Genomic DNA, 13,270 nt, shown 5'->3' with positions numbered 1-13,270 from the left:
CTGCCGATGCAGGGGATGCGGGTTCGCGCCCCGGTCTGGGAGGATCCCACGTGCCGCGGAGCGGCTGGGCCCGTAAGCCGTGGCCGCTGAGCCTGCGCGTCCAGAGCCTGTGCTCCGCAATGGGAGAGGCCACAACACTGAGAGGCCCGCGTACCGGAAAAAAAAAAAAAAATAAATACTATAGCCTGATTTTCTACCACCAGGACTGTGCAGTAAATTTTACACGACTTTTCTCCTTTCTGGTCTGAAAGTGCTCTTGACTGGCTACCTTCATCTTGTCTGCGCAGTAAAATAGGCTTATCTGAATTAGATCTGAAATCAACTTTTTCCATGGGTAACAAGCTCGATTTTTTTCAATGGCAGAGCTAATATGATCTTTAGAAAAGGCTGTACATGAGGTGATCTTTGCTAGGAACTGTACAATTGGTGTCAGGCTCTGAATTAGGTTTAATGGGGCTCTAAGTCACTCTGCTATGGGAACTATTTTCAAGAAGAGAGCAGGTCTCTATTCCTGTTGATTCTGATACCAAATTTTTGATAATAAACTATATTAAAGTTGAATCAAACCTTGTCCCATCTGCTAAAAAAATGTATAATTCACCTTTAATGTAAGTCCTTTTTTTTTTTTTTTTTTTTTTTTTTTTTGCTGTACGTGGGCCTCTCACCGTTGTGGCCTCTCCCGTTGCGGAGCACAGGCTCCCGACGCGCAGGCCCAGCAGCCATGGCTCACGGGCCCAGCCGCTCCGCGGCATCTGGGATCTTCCCGGACCGGGGCCCGAACCCGCGTCCCCTGCATCGGCAGGCGGACTCTCAACCACTGCGCCACCAGGGAAGCCCCTGTAAGTCCATTTTTAAAAAAGCACGGAGGGAATTCCCTGGTGGTCCAGTGATTAGGACTCTGCACTTTCACTGCCGAGGGTCTGGATTCAATCCCTGGTCAGGGAACTAATTAAAAAAATTTTTTAAGAGCATGGAATACAGTCATTTAAAAAAAATCACTGCCAACACTTCAGCATTGCGGAGAGGCAATCAGGCAGGGATAATATATCTCATTCATTGTTTTTCAATATCCAAAAGAGAAAAGAAGCAAAGATTAGAGCAATATATTTTCTTTGGATTTGTAATTTCAAAACAAATAATGAATGCCTTGGTTCTGTCTTTATTGAGTTACAAAACATCCTTAAGTCAATTATCAATCAATTATTATTAGTGATCTCAATAGGGGAGAACAGCAGAAATAAATTCCAAACTAGTGCCCAGGTTGCAAATATTTTATCCTACATGGTAATGCACCGTGCAATATTTGGTATTCCCTTTTGTGCATTTCTCAGGTCAAAGTAAATATTACTGTATGTTCTCTCATTTCACAATCACTGATCAGAGAAGCAAGGGAGTCAGAATGGCTTTCTGGCATCTGCTATAGATAATTCACAGGTGGGTGATCAAATATTAATCAATATTAGCTACGCTGTGTCAACAGAATCTCCAAATACACCATGGATGAATGGATGACCTGGACATGATTGATGCAATCACCTTAAAAAGAATAGTAAGAATTTGCATATGAGTTGATTTAAGATCATAATTTGAATATTTATATGGAAATTTACTACTGGGGCAGTGGTACTTGAGCAGGAGCCCCCCCTCATGTGCAGAATGGTTATTTCTGAGGCCAACATAGTTGAGTTCATTGTATCTGTTCATGGTAGCTGTTGTCTGCTGTTATGTACCCCATAGCCATCTTTTGATAGACAAAGGCTGAATTCGGATACAAGCAATGGAGGTACTTCAAATACCGCACACATGAGAAAAAAAAAAAAAAAACAACGAAGACACCCTAGGCCTTAAGAAAGTTGATGCCCGCAGAGCAAAGTCAATGCTGAAAGTGGTTTGATAGTGTTGGGGTAATGGACATGATTGATTCTAAAAGTGAGGGAAATCTCATAAAGAGGCACCGGGATATTTGTAAATTCAGACACTAAGGAGGCTGCACCTCCAATGTGCCTTAAGGACGTGTTTACACAAAATGACTAGCAGAGTGCAGACTTGATACATCTTGAAATAAAATCTCCTTTGATCTGCGGATACACAAACAGCATCCCTTCAGGTAGCCCCTGGGATTCCCCTGCTGAGACTTTGTCCATAACTTTGAAGGCATGTGACTCACGAACTCTACCAAAGATTCCAGTGGGAACTCTCACCACACAGGCTTTGACTCCTATGAATTTCACCCTTGTGCAAATAAATAAGGAAATAGAGGCACCTTCGCCTGCACTCTGGGTAGTTGGTCCTGGAAGATCCAGGGATCAGCCCACAGGACTCTGCAAGCGATCGTGGGTCCCCACCTGGGACTGTCTAGGACACTCGGCTGGGAGGGACCAGGTCCCCTTCTTTTCAAAGCCACCTTCTCCCACGTTCGCTTCCTTTCTCTTTGGTATCACTGGTGAGTCGATGGGGCCAGACCCCTAGCTCACGCCGTTCCCATGGGCTGAACCTTCCTGGGGACAGAGGCTCCTCCACGGCAGGGAGCCCTCACGTCCACTCACCCTGTACTCCTCTCAGTTTCTTTAAAATCTCTGCCCACCCTTGACACACACAGGGAACCCTCTTTTTTCCCAGTATTAATGCCGACTCTAGTCAGAATCTATAGGCTTAGTGAAATGTCTCTGAAGGAGCAGGGAAGTTCAGAACCTGCCATAAGCTTCCAGGGGCAGCAGCACAGAAACATGCCTAAAGCGAGTCAGACAACTGGGTAAGGAAACACCCAAGTCTGGGGACGCTGGGTCTTCACGCAACAGAGGCTGATCCTGTGCCCCCCAGAGCACCTCAGAATTCACAGGAGTCCATGTCATTCAGGGTGACAAAGCCTTCAGTGTCATCAAAGCCATCATCTTCAGAGCTATCTGGGGAAGGCCACCCGCTATGCAGCGAGCAGGGACTCTGTGGCACTGCAGGGTTGATTTTGGATATTAGAGAAAGCACTGAACACTGAGAATCACTTCCGAAGAATTTCAGTGTGAGACTAAAGCCAATTTCCTAATGAAAACAAGCCAAACTTCAACTGTATCCAGAAATAAGCCTAGAAATTAAACTGTGATTAATGTTTCCATCTAGTTCCTTTAGCACGATTAAGTTGCTTGGTGCAGCTTAAAGTATTCAGCTCTAATTGTGCTTCTTATGGTGGAAAAAGAAAAAAGAGTGAAAAAGTCACACAGAAGTTGAAGATGTGACCAGTGTTGGCAGGAGTCCCAACCGTCGCAGCCTAAGGAAGAGCTGCTGTGTGGAGGAGGTCCCAGCAGAAGCAGTAGACACCACCATGAAAGCCCACCACATGGGGGCTTCATGGGGGGGGTGTGGAGGGGAGGCATGGACACGTGAGCAACAGCCGTACAGTGATGGGAAAGCAGAGAGAGTCCACGGGAGGCTAAAATGCTTGGACTGTAGCTAACACTATTCTAAACCAATTGTTCTTCTGTTAAGTAATAATTCAAAATGATAACAACCACATACCACCACGCACCCACTGGGACGGTTAAACTCCAAAAACTCGGCGATACCAATTACTAGCGGGAATGTGGAGCAAGAGGAACTCTCATCCATTGCTAGCGGGATGCAGCCGTCCAGCCACTTCAGGAGACAGTTCAGCAGATTTTACAAACCTACTGGATCCTGGTTTAATCAGAGAGAACCAACGGGGAAGAAAGCAAACTGGCTGGAAGGAACTTTAATTACAAAGGGAAATGACATGCGTAGAATGGGGGAGGGAGAGAGCAAATCATTTCCTAAGACATTATTGTCTCCTATTTATAGATGGAAAAATGGAGACTCAGAGGGTATGAGCGACTTTCTCAAGGTTACGTGGGTCACTTGGGTCCAGGGTTAATGTCCCTTGCCCCCTTATTCCTGCGGGCTAGAAGGAGACTAGCCTACTACACAAAATGTCTGGTTTAAAACCTAGTGGCTTAATAGTCCACTGCGGAAGAAAAAATAACAAAATGCACCACCTCAATTGTCTTACAGGGTGCAAAGGACCTTTGCTGCACTTGAAAAAGATTTGAAGGCGGAGCGGTAAACAATGCAAACGTTGTCTCAGGGCGCCATCTAGGGGGCAATTCGTGAAGTGACACTCTTTTCCTCAGGTGAAGATGGCAGGTCTTCACAGTTCTTGCTTTCCCCGTGTTCCTTTGGAATCTGTGTACCCAAGGCGACGTGCCATGGTTTCACAAGCAAAGTTAACAAGGCAGTTCATCATCAGGGGGGTCCTTTACCTTGACCCCCCACTCTGTCACCTGTGTCACCACCACTGAGCTTTGCCGACAGCCCCCAGGGTCCACCGGCCTTCTTTGCTCACCTGGCTGCAGTGGAGGCTGCTGACCCCTTGCCTTGATGGCCTCCACCGAGTCACACTTGTCCCGCTTGCTGACGTGGTTAGTTTTGTGGCGCTGAGAAGGGCGGTTGCGACGGGCTGGCCTGGGAGTTGGGGCGCCGCTGGTTTCTCTGGAAGTAGGCTTAGCCCGAGGATGGGTGGCCATCACGTGGACCACAGGTTCAAAGCAACGTCAGTTCCTCTTCCTTCTCCTCTTCCTCTTCCCGACTTTTTCCTTTTCCCCTGCGCCCCCCCTTCCTTTCCTGAACAATTCAGTCCTCAGTGCAGAGCCAGGTAAGCGCGTGAGATGGCATCAAGGCGTGGTGGGACCCAGCATGTGGCCGGCATCCCGGCCTGGGCCGCGGGATGCCATCCACGGGGGAGCGGCCCCGCTCGGGAGGTGGGCCCTGCTGCGCACACCGTGGACCCGGGGCGGGGTCGCCGGGCGCAGAGCGAGGTCCCTGGGGAGAGCCTGCAGGTTTGTCCCCTGCGCTCAGGCCCCGGGGTGTTTGCACCCACATCACCCGGGCTCCTCCTGAGCACTCTCTGAGCCACCTTCGCCTCACCTGCTATCTGCAGCACAGGTGAAATATTTCTCATCTGGCCCTAAACCCGGGGCTTCTCCCTCTAAGCTGAGCCTCTTTGATGCTCCTGGAACCCGAGGTCCTGCCTGAGAGGTGGATTCGCTCCCCGACGTGGACGGACACCCCTTGGTTCTCTGCAGCTGTAACCTGCACGGAGACTCCAAACAGACAGGCTCCTCTTCAGCACCGGCAGCTGGATAATCCAGGAGGAAGTCACTAGAACATTCCACCAATATCGCCCACTTCCTGACATCCACCTCAACTTTTCACTTCTCTATTATTTGGTCACTGGCGTAAGAAAGTGAAAGGAATCCATGAATCTTTGGCCTTTCCTGATTTTGTCTGAAGCCTCCAGGGCTGGACAGCTCCTAACCTGGGAAGGTTGGATAAAGTATCCAGGGGCCATTCCACCAGCAACCGCTAGAAGCTTCTACTCTAACCCTGAAGCTGCCCTCAAGGTAAGCAAGAGCGATTTCACACCTGATGTCATTTCTCGATACTTTAGCCGTTTGGACTCCTCAGGGTTAATGCCGTGTACAGATAAAAGTGCTTCTGACGCACTGATAACATACTATCACACGTGGAAGATGTATGACTCTCTCCATATGCAGATATTAGTCAAATGAATCATTCCTGCAGGTGCCTGAGGAGGTCTGGGGCCAGCTGACATCTTTATGATGATTATATAATCTTTGTGCCTCATGCAACTAAAAATAGCTAAGTTGGAACATTTCAATAGGCCTACATTTTTTCTGCATAAGTGAAAAATGTGCCTATTAAGTCTCTCGAATCTGCTTAGTGTGGCTCTTTGCTTTAAGTATGCTTTATACTGTTATTGGTCAGTAAACTGGTCTGGAAACCCCACAGTTAGTTAGGTGGCTGATTTTCTGTGCAAAGTCTAACTGATTTCTCAACAAACAAAAGAAAGAAGTCTATATTGTCTCCCTAAGCATCCTATAGCATTGCTGTTAGATAATTGCTTGTGTTTACCTGCCAGTCCTAAAATGAGATCCATCCAAACTCTTACCTGTCTCCTTGCTGATGTGTTAACATGAGCAGCCTAAAGAGTTAAAACATCATTTCTGAGGATTATAGAGTAATTAAAGTTTCTGTACGTTCAATCAATATCCCCATGAGGCATGCTTCTGGGCTCTATCGCCAGTTGGTAAGTTTGGCTCAGACACAAGGAAGCAGCATTGCAGTACAGGCATGAGCTTTGCCCCATGTTGTCCTGGGTGCTCAATGCCCTTAAAGGACTCCTGTATCCTAACCCAAGAGGGCCAGCTGGGGGGATATCTGCTGCCCTCCTATCCAGGTGTGTTTGTGACATAGACAAGTGCTTTAGCGGCTTATGGATGGCACAGACAGAAAAGTTCAAATTTGTAGTTGATGTGAACCTGAGAATGTGGTTTTTTATCATCCAGTATTGTAGAAAGTTTAAAGGATGCAAGTGAAACCTCATACCTCATTATAATTGAGTCACCCCAAAAGCTGAGGCTTATACTGATTGCCATGGATCTGCAAAGCAAACGTACATAAATGCTCCAACCCCATTTCACTCTTGGGAAATTTAAATCTAGGTGCTACGTAGGTATCAATTATTTAATACTGGAATATGTATAATTAATGTTCAAGGTGTTGGGCGGTCCATGCAGTGTCTTCAGTCTGTTAATCTCGACCACCGGAAGAAGAAATAGTTTATAAAAAGAGGGGAGGAGAAATGATCAGAGAATATCAGAAAGTAAGTAGGCAGTTGAAGAAAAAAACTGACCTACCTTTTCTATATACTGGATCTTGCTACAGATACCTCTGGAAGAACAAAGTTTATAGAACAATGATGATTTTAAAGCTTCTCTGTAAATAGACCTATTTTTATTTTTACATGACTGGTGGTTCTAGAAGCTTGTTTTATGATAAAATTGCAATATGCAGGTGCTGATGTTTTCTACATAGGGTTTTATATTTGTTTGTCTACACAGTTGTTTTTGGAGGAGGGGGAGGAAGTTGCCTAGTGCTGCACCTTGTGCTGAAGCCATGGCACCAGCCTCAGCCAAACCCCCAAATCTTGTACTCAATTTCTGGTAAAATGCATGCTTCCAGCTATGGAACCCCGGACAGGGCTTGCCTGTGGTCCACAGTGTTCCTGCCTCAGCTCTTTTGTTTCATCAAAGCCAGTGCTGTCCCATTCCCTGGAGAGGGGTATCAATCCACGAGCTTGTCCACATGTACCTGGAAATCAGCAGACCACCACTAGTCATGAGACAAATGCAAATTAAAAGCACAATGAGAAAATGAATCTAGACACAGACCTTACACCCTTCACAAAAATTAACTCAAAATGGATCATAGACTTAAATGTAAAACATAAAACTATAAAACTCCTAGAAGAAAACATAGGAGAAACTTAGATGACCTTGGGTATGGCAATTACTTTTTAGATGCAACACCAAAGACATGATCCATGAAAGAAATCATTGATAACTGGAACTTCATAGAAATTGAAAACTTCTGCTCTGCAAAAGACAGTATCAAGTGAATTAAAAGACAAGCCACAGGCTAGGAGAAGATATTTGCAAAAGATACATCCAATAAAGAACTGTTATCCAAAATATACAAAGAACTTTTAAAGCTCAACAATAAAAAAAAAAACCAAGTTGATTTAAAAATGGTCCAAAGACCTTAACAGACACCCCACCAGAGAAGATGCAGATGGCAAATAAGTATATGAAATTATGCTCCACATCACGTACCATCAGAGAAATGCAAATTAAAACAACAATGAGATACCACTACACACACATTAGAGTGGCCAAAATCCAGAACACTGACAACACCAAATGCTGACAAGGATGTGGAGAAACAGGAAATCTCATTTATGGCTGGTGGCAATGCAGAATGGTACAGCCACTTTGGAAGACTGTCTGGCAGTGTCTTACAAAATTAAACATACTCTGACCATATGATCCAGAAATCCTGCTTGTTGGTATTTACCCAAAGGATTTTAAAACTTATACCCACACAAAAACGTGCACATGGATGTTTATAACAGCTTTCTTCACAATTGCCAAAACTTGGAAGCAACCAAGATGTCTTTCAGTGGGTGAATAGATAAATAAACTGTGGTACATCTGGACAATGGAATATTATTCAGTGTTAAAAAGAAATGAGGTTGAACCTTCAAGATGGCAGAAGAGTAAGACATGGAGATCACCTTCCTCCCCACAAATACATCAGAAATACATCTATATGTGGAACAACACCTACTGAACGCTGGCAGAAGACCTCAGATTTCTCAAAAGGCAAGACACTCCCCACGTACCTGGGTAGGGCAAAAGAAAAAAGAAAAAAAAGAATAGGGATGTGATCAGCACCACTGGGAGGGAGCTGTGAAGGAGGAAAGGTTTCCACACACTAGGAAGGCCCTTCACTGGTGGAGACTGCGGGTGGCGGAGGGGGGAGCTCCGGAGCCGAGGAGGAGAGCGCAGCCACAGGGTGCGGAGGGCAAAGCGGAGAGATTCCCGCACAGAGGATCGGTGCCGACCGGCACTCACCAGCCCGAGAGGCGGGGGGCTGGAGCTGAGGCTCGGGCTTCAGTCGGAAGCCGGGAGAGGACTGGGGTTGGCGGCGTGAACACAGCCTGAAGGCGCTAGTGCGCCACGGCTGGCCGGGAGGGAGTCCGGGAAAAGTCTGGAGCTGCTGAAGAGGCAAGAGACCACTGTTTTGGGGTGCACAAGGAGAGGGGGTTCAGAGCACTGCCTAAATGAGCTTCAGAGACGGACGCGAGCCGCGGCTATCAGCGCGGACCCCAGAGACGGGCATGAGACGCTAAGGCCGCTGCTGCCGCCACCAAGAAGCCTATGTACGAGCCCAGGTCACTCTCCACACCTCCCCTCCCGGGAGCCCATGCGGCCCGCCACTGCCGGGGTCCCGGGATCCAGGGACAGCTTCCCCGGGTGCATCTGTGGAAAACCTGAAGAGACAGCGAACCATCCCAAATTGAGGAGGTGGAATTTGGGAGCAACAATATATATATATATATATTTCCTTTTTCTCTTTTTGTGAGTGTGTATGTGTATGCTTCTTTGTGTGATTTTGTCTGTATAGCTTTGCTTTTACCATTTGTCCTAGGGCTCTGTCTGTCTGTTTTTGTTGTTTGCTTTTTTTGTTTTTTGTTTTTTTGTACAGTTTTTAGCTCTTGTTATCAATGGTAGATTTGTTTTTTGGTTTGGTTGCTCTCTTCTTTCTTTCTTTTCTTTTAAAATTTACTTTTTAACTTTTTTATTATTAATAATTATTTTTTATTTTAATAACTTTATTTTACATTATTTTCTTTCTTCCTTCCTTCCTCCCTCCCTCCCTCCCTCCCTTCCTTCCTTCCTTCCTTTCTCCCTTTTCTTCTGAGCTGTGTACATGACAGGGTCTTGGTGCTCCTGCCAGGTGTGAGGCCTAAGCCTCTGAGGTGAGAGATCCGAGTTCAGGACATTAGTCCACCAAGAGACCTCCCGGCTCCATGTAATATCAAATGGCAAAAGCTCTCCCAGAGATCTCCATCTCAACGCTAAGACCCAGCTCCATTCAATGACCGGCAAGCTACAATGCAGGACACCCTATGGCAAACAACTAGCAAGACAGGAACACAACCCCACCCATTAGCAGAGAGGCTGCCTAAAATCCTAGTAAGGTCACAGACACCCCAAAACACACACCTGGACACCGTCCTGCCCACCAGAAAGACAAGATCCAGCCTCACCCACCATAACACAGGCACCAGTCCCCTCCACTAGGAAGCCTACACAACCCACTGAACCAACCTTACCCACTGGGGGTAGACACCAAAAACAAGGGGAACTATGAACCTGCCTCCTGTGAAAAGGAGACCCCAAACACAGTAAGTTAAGCAAAATGAGAAGACAGAGAAACACACAGCAGATGAAGGAGCAAGGTAAAAACCACCAGACCAAACAAATAAAGAGGAAATAGGCAGTCTACCTGAAAAAGAATTCAGAGTAATGATAGTAAAGATGATCCAAAATCTTGGAAATAGAATGGAGAAAATACAAGAAACGTTTAACAAGGACCTAGAAGAACTAAAGAGCAAACAAACAATGATGAACAACACAATAAATGAAATTAAAAATTCTCTAGAAGCAACCAATAGCAGAATAACTGAGGCAGAAGAACGGATAAGTGACCTGGAAGATGAAACAGTGGAAATAACTATTGCAGAGCGGAATAAAGAAAAAAGAATGAAAAGAATTGAGGACAGTCTCAGAGACCTCTGGGACAACATTAAACGCACCAACAGGTAAATTATAGAAGTCCCAGAAGAAGAAGAGAAAAAGAAAGCGACTGAGAAAACACTTGAAGAGATTATAGTTGAAAACTTCCGTAATATGAGAAAGGAAATAGTTAATCAAGTCCAGGAAGCGCAGAGAGTCCCATATAGGATAAATCCAAGGAGAAACATGCCAAGACACATATTAATCAAACTATCAAAAATTAAGTACAAAGAAAAATACTAAAAGCAGCAAGGGAAAAACAACAAATAACATACAAGGGAATCCGCATAAGGGTAACAGCTGATCTTTCAGCAGAAACTCTGCAAGCCAAAAGGGAGTGGCAGGACATATTTTAAGTGATGAAAGGGAAAAACCTACAACCAAGATTACTCTACCCAGAAAGGATCTCATTCAGATTCAATGGAGAAATTAAAACCTTTACAGACAAGCAAAAGCTAAGAGAATTCAACACCACCAAATCAGCTTTACAACAAATGCTAAAGGAACCTCTCTAGGCAGGAAATACAAGAGAAGGAAAAGAGCTACAATAACAAACCCAAAACAATTACGGAAATGGTAATAGGAACATACATATCGATAATTACCTTAAATGTAAATGGATTAAATGCTCCAACCAAAAGACATAGACTGGCTGAATGGATACAAAAACAAGACCCATATATATGCTGTCTACAAAAGACCCACTTCAGACCTAGGGACACACACAGACTGAAAGTGAGGGGATGGAAAAAGATGTTCCATGCAAATGGTAATCAAAAGAAAGCTGGAGTAGTAATTCTCATTTCAGACAAAATAGACTTTAAAATAAAGACTATTACAAGAGAGAAAGAAGGACACTACATAATGATCAAGGGATCAATCCACGCAGCAGACATAACAACTGTAAATATTTATGCACCCAACATAGGAGCACCTCAATACATAAGGCAAATGCTAACAGCCATAAAATGGAAAATCGACAGTAACACAATCATAGTAGGGGACTTGAACAACCCACTTTCACCAATAGACAGATCATCCAAAGTGAAAATAAAAAAGGAAACACAAGCTTTAAATGATACATTAAACAAGATGGACTTAATTGATACTTATAGGACATTCCATCCAAAAACAACAGAACACACTTTCTTCTCAAGTGCTCATGGAACATTATCCCAACATTATCTTGGGTCACAAATAAAGCCCTGGTAAATTTAAGAAAACTGAAATCATATCAAGTATCTTTTCTAACCAGAATGCTATGAGACTAGATATCAATTACAGGGAAAAAAATCTGTAAAAAATACAAACACATGGAGGCTAAACAATACACTACTTAATAACCAAGAGGTCACTGAGGAAATCAAAGAGGAAATCAAAAAATACCTAGAAACAAATGACAATGAAAATATGATGACCCAAAACCTGTGGTATGCAACAAAAGCAGTTCTAACAGGGAAGTTCATAGCAATACAATCCTACCTTAAGAAACAAGAAACATCTCAAATAGACAACCTAACCGTACACCTAAATCAATTAGAGAAAGAAGAACAAAAAACTCCAAAGTTGGCAGAAAGAAAGAAATCATAAAGATCAGATCAGAAATAAAAGAAAAAGAAATGAAGGAAACAATAGCAAAGATCAATAAAACTAAAAGCTGGTTCTTTGAGAAGATAAACAAAATTGATAAACCATTAGCCAGACTCATCAAGAAAAAAAGGGAGAAGACTCAAATCAATAGAATTAGAAATGAAAAAGGAGAAGCAACAACTGACACTGCAGAAATACAAAGGATCATGAGAGATTACTACAAGCAAGCATATGCCAATAAAATGGACAACCTGGAAGAAATGGACACATTCTTAGAAAAGCACAACCTTGTGAGACTGAACCAGGAAGAAATAGAAAATAGAAACAGACAAATCACAAGCATTGATATTGAGACTGTGATTAAAAATCTTCCAACAAACAAAAGCCCAGGATCAGATGGCTTCACAGGCAAATTCCATCAAACATTTAGAGAAGGGCTAACACCTATCCTTCTCAAACTCTTCCAAAATATAGCAGAGGGAAGAACACACCCAAACTCATTCTATGAGACCACCATCACCCTGATACCAAAACCAGACAAAGATGTCAAAAACAAAGAAAACTACAGGCCAATATCACTGATGAACGTTGATGAAAAAATCCGCAGCAAAATATTAGCAAACAGAATCCAACAGCACAATAAAAGGATCATACAGCATGATCAAGTGGGGTTTACCCCAGGAATGCAAGGATTCTTCAATATACACAAATCAATCAATGTGATACACCATATTAACAAATTAAAGGAGAAAAACATATGATCATCTCAATAGAAGCAGAAAAAGCTTTTGACAAAATTCAACACCCAGTTATGATAAAAACCCTCCAGAAAGTAGGCATAGAGGGAACTTACCCCAACATAGTAAAGGCCATATATGACAAACCCACCACCAACATCGCTCTTAATGGTGAAAAACTGAAACCATTTCCACTAAGATCAGGAACAAGACAAGGTTGCCCACTGTCACCACTAATATTCCACATAGTTATGGAAGTTTTAGCCACAGCAATAAGAGAAGAAAAAGATATATAAGGAATCCAAATTGGAAAAGAAGAAGTAAAGCTGTCACTGTTTGCAGATAAAATGATACTATACATAGAGAATTCTAAAGACTCTACCAGAAAACTACTAGAGCTAATCAATGAATTTGGTAAAGTAGCAGGATACAAAGTTAATGCACAGAAATCTCTTGCATTCCTATACACTAATGAGGAAAAATCTGAAAGAGAAATTAAGGAAACATTCCCATTTACAATTGTAAACAAAGAATAAAATACCTAGGAATAAACCTACCTAAGGAGACAAAAGACCTGTATGCAGGAAACTCTAAGAAACTGATGAAAGAAATTAAAGATGATCCAAACAGATGGAGAGATATACCATGTTCTTGGATTGGAAGAATCAACATTGTGAAAATGACTATACTACCCAAAGCAATCTACAGATTCAA

This window comes from Physeter macrocephalus, chromosome 8 (genome assembly GCF_002837175.3).
Source record: "Physeter macrocephalus isolate SW-GA chromosome 8, ASM283717v5, whole genome shotgun sequence".
Classification (NCBI taxonomy): domain Eukaryota; kingdom Metazoa; phylum Chordata; class Mammalia; order Artiodactyla; family Physeteridae; genus Physeter; species Physeter macrocephalus.
Note: the sequence above shows the minus strand (reverse complement) of the source record.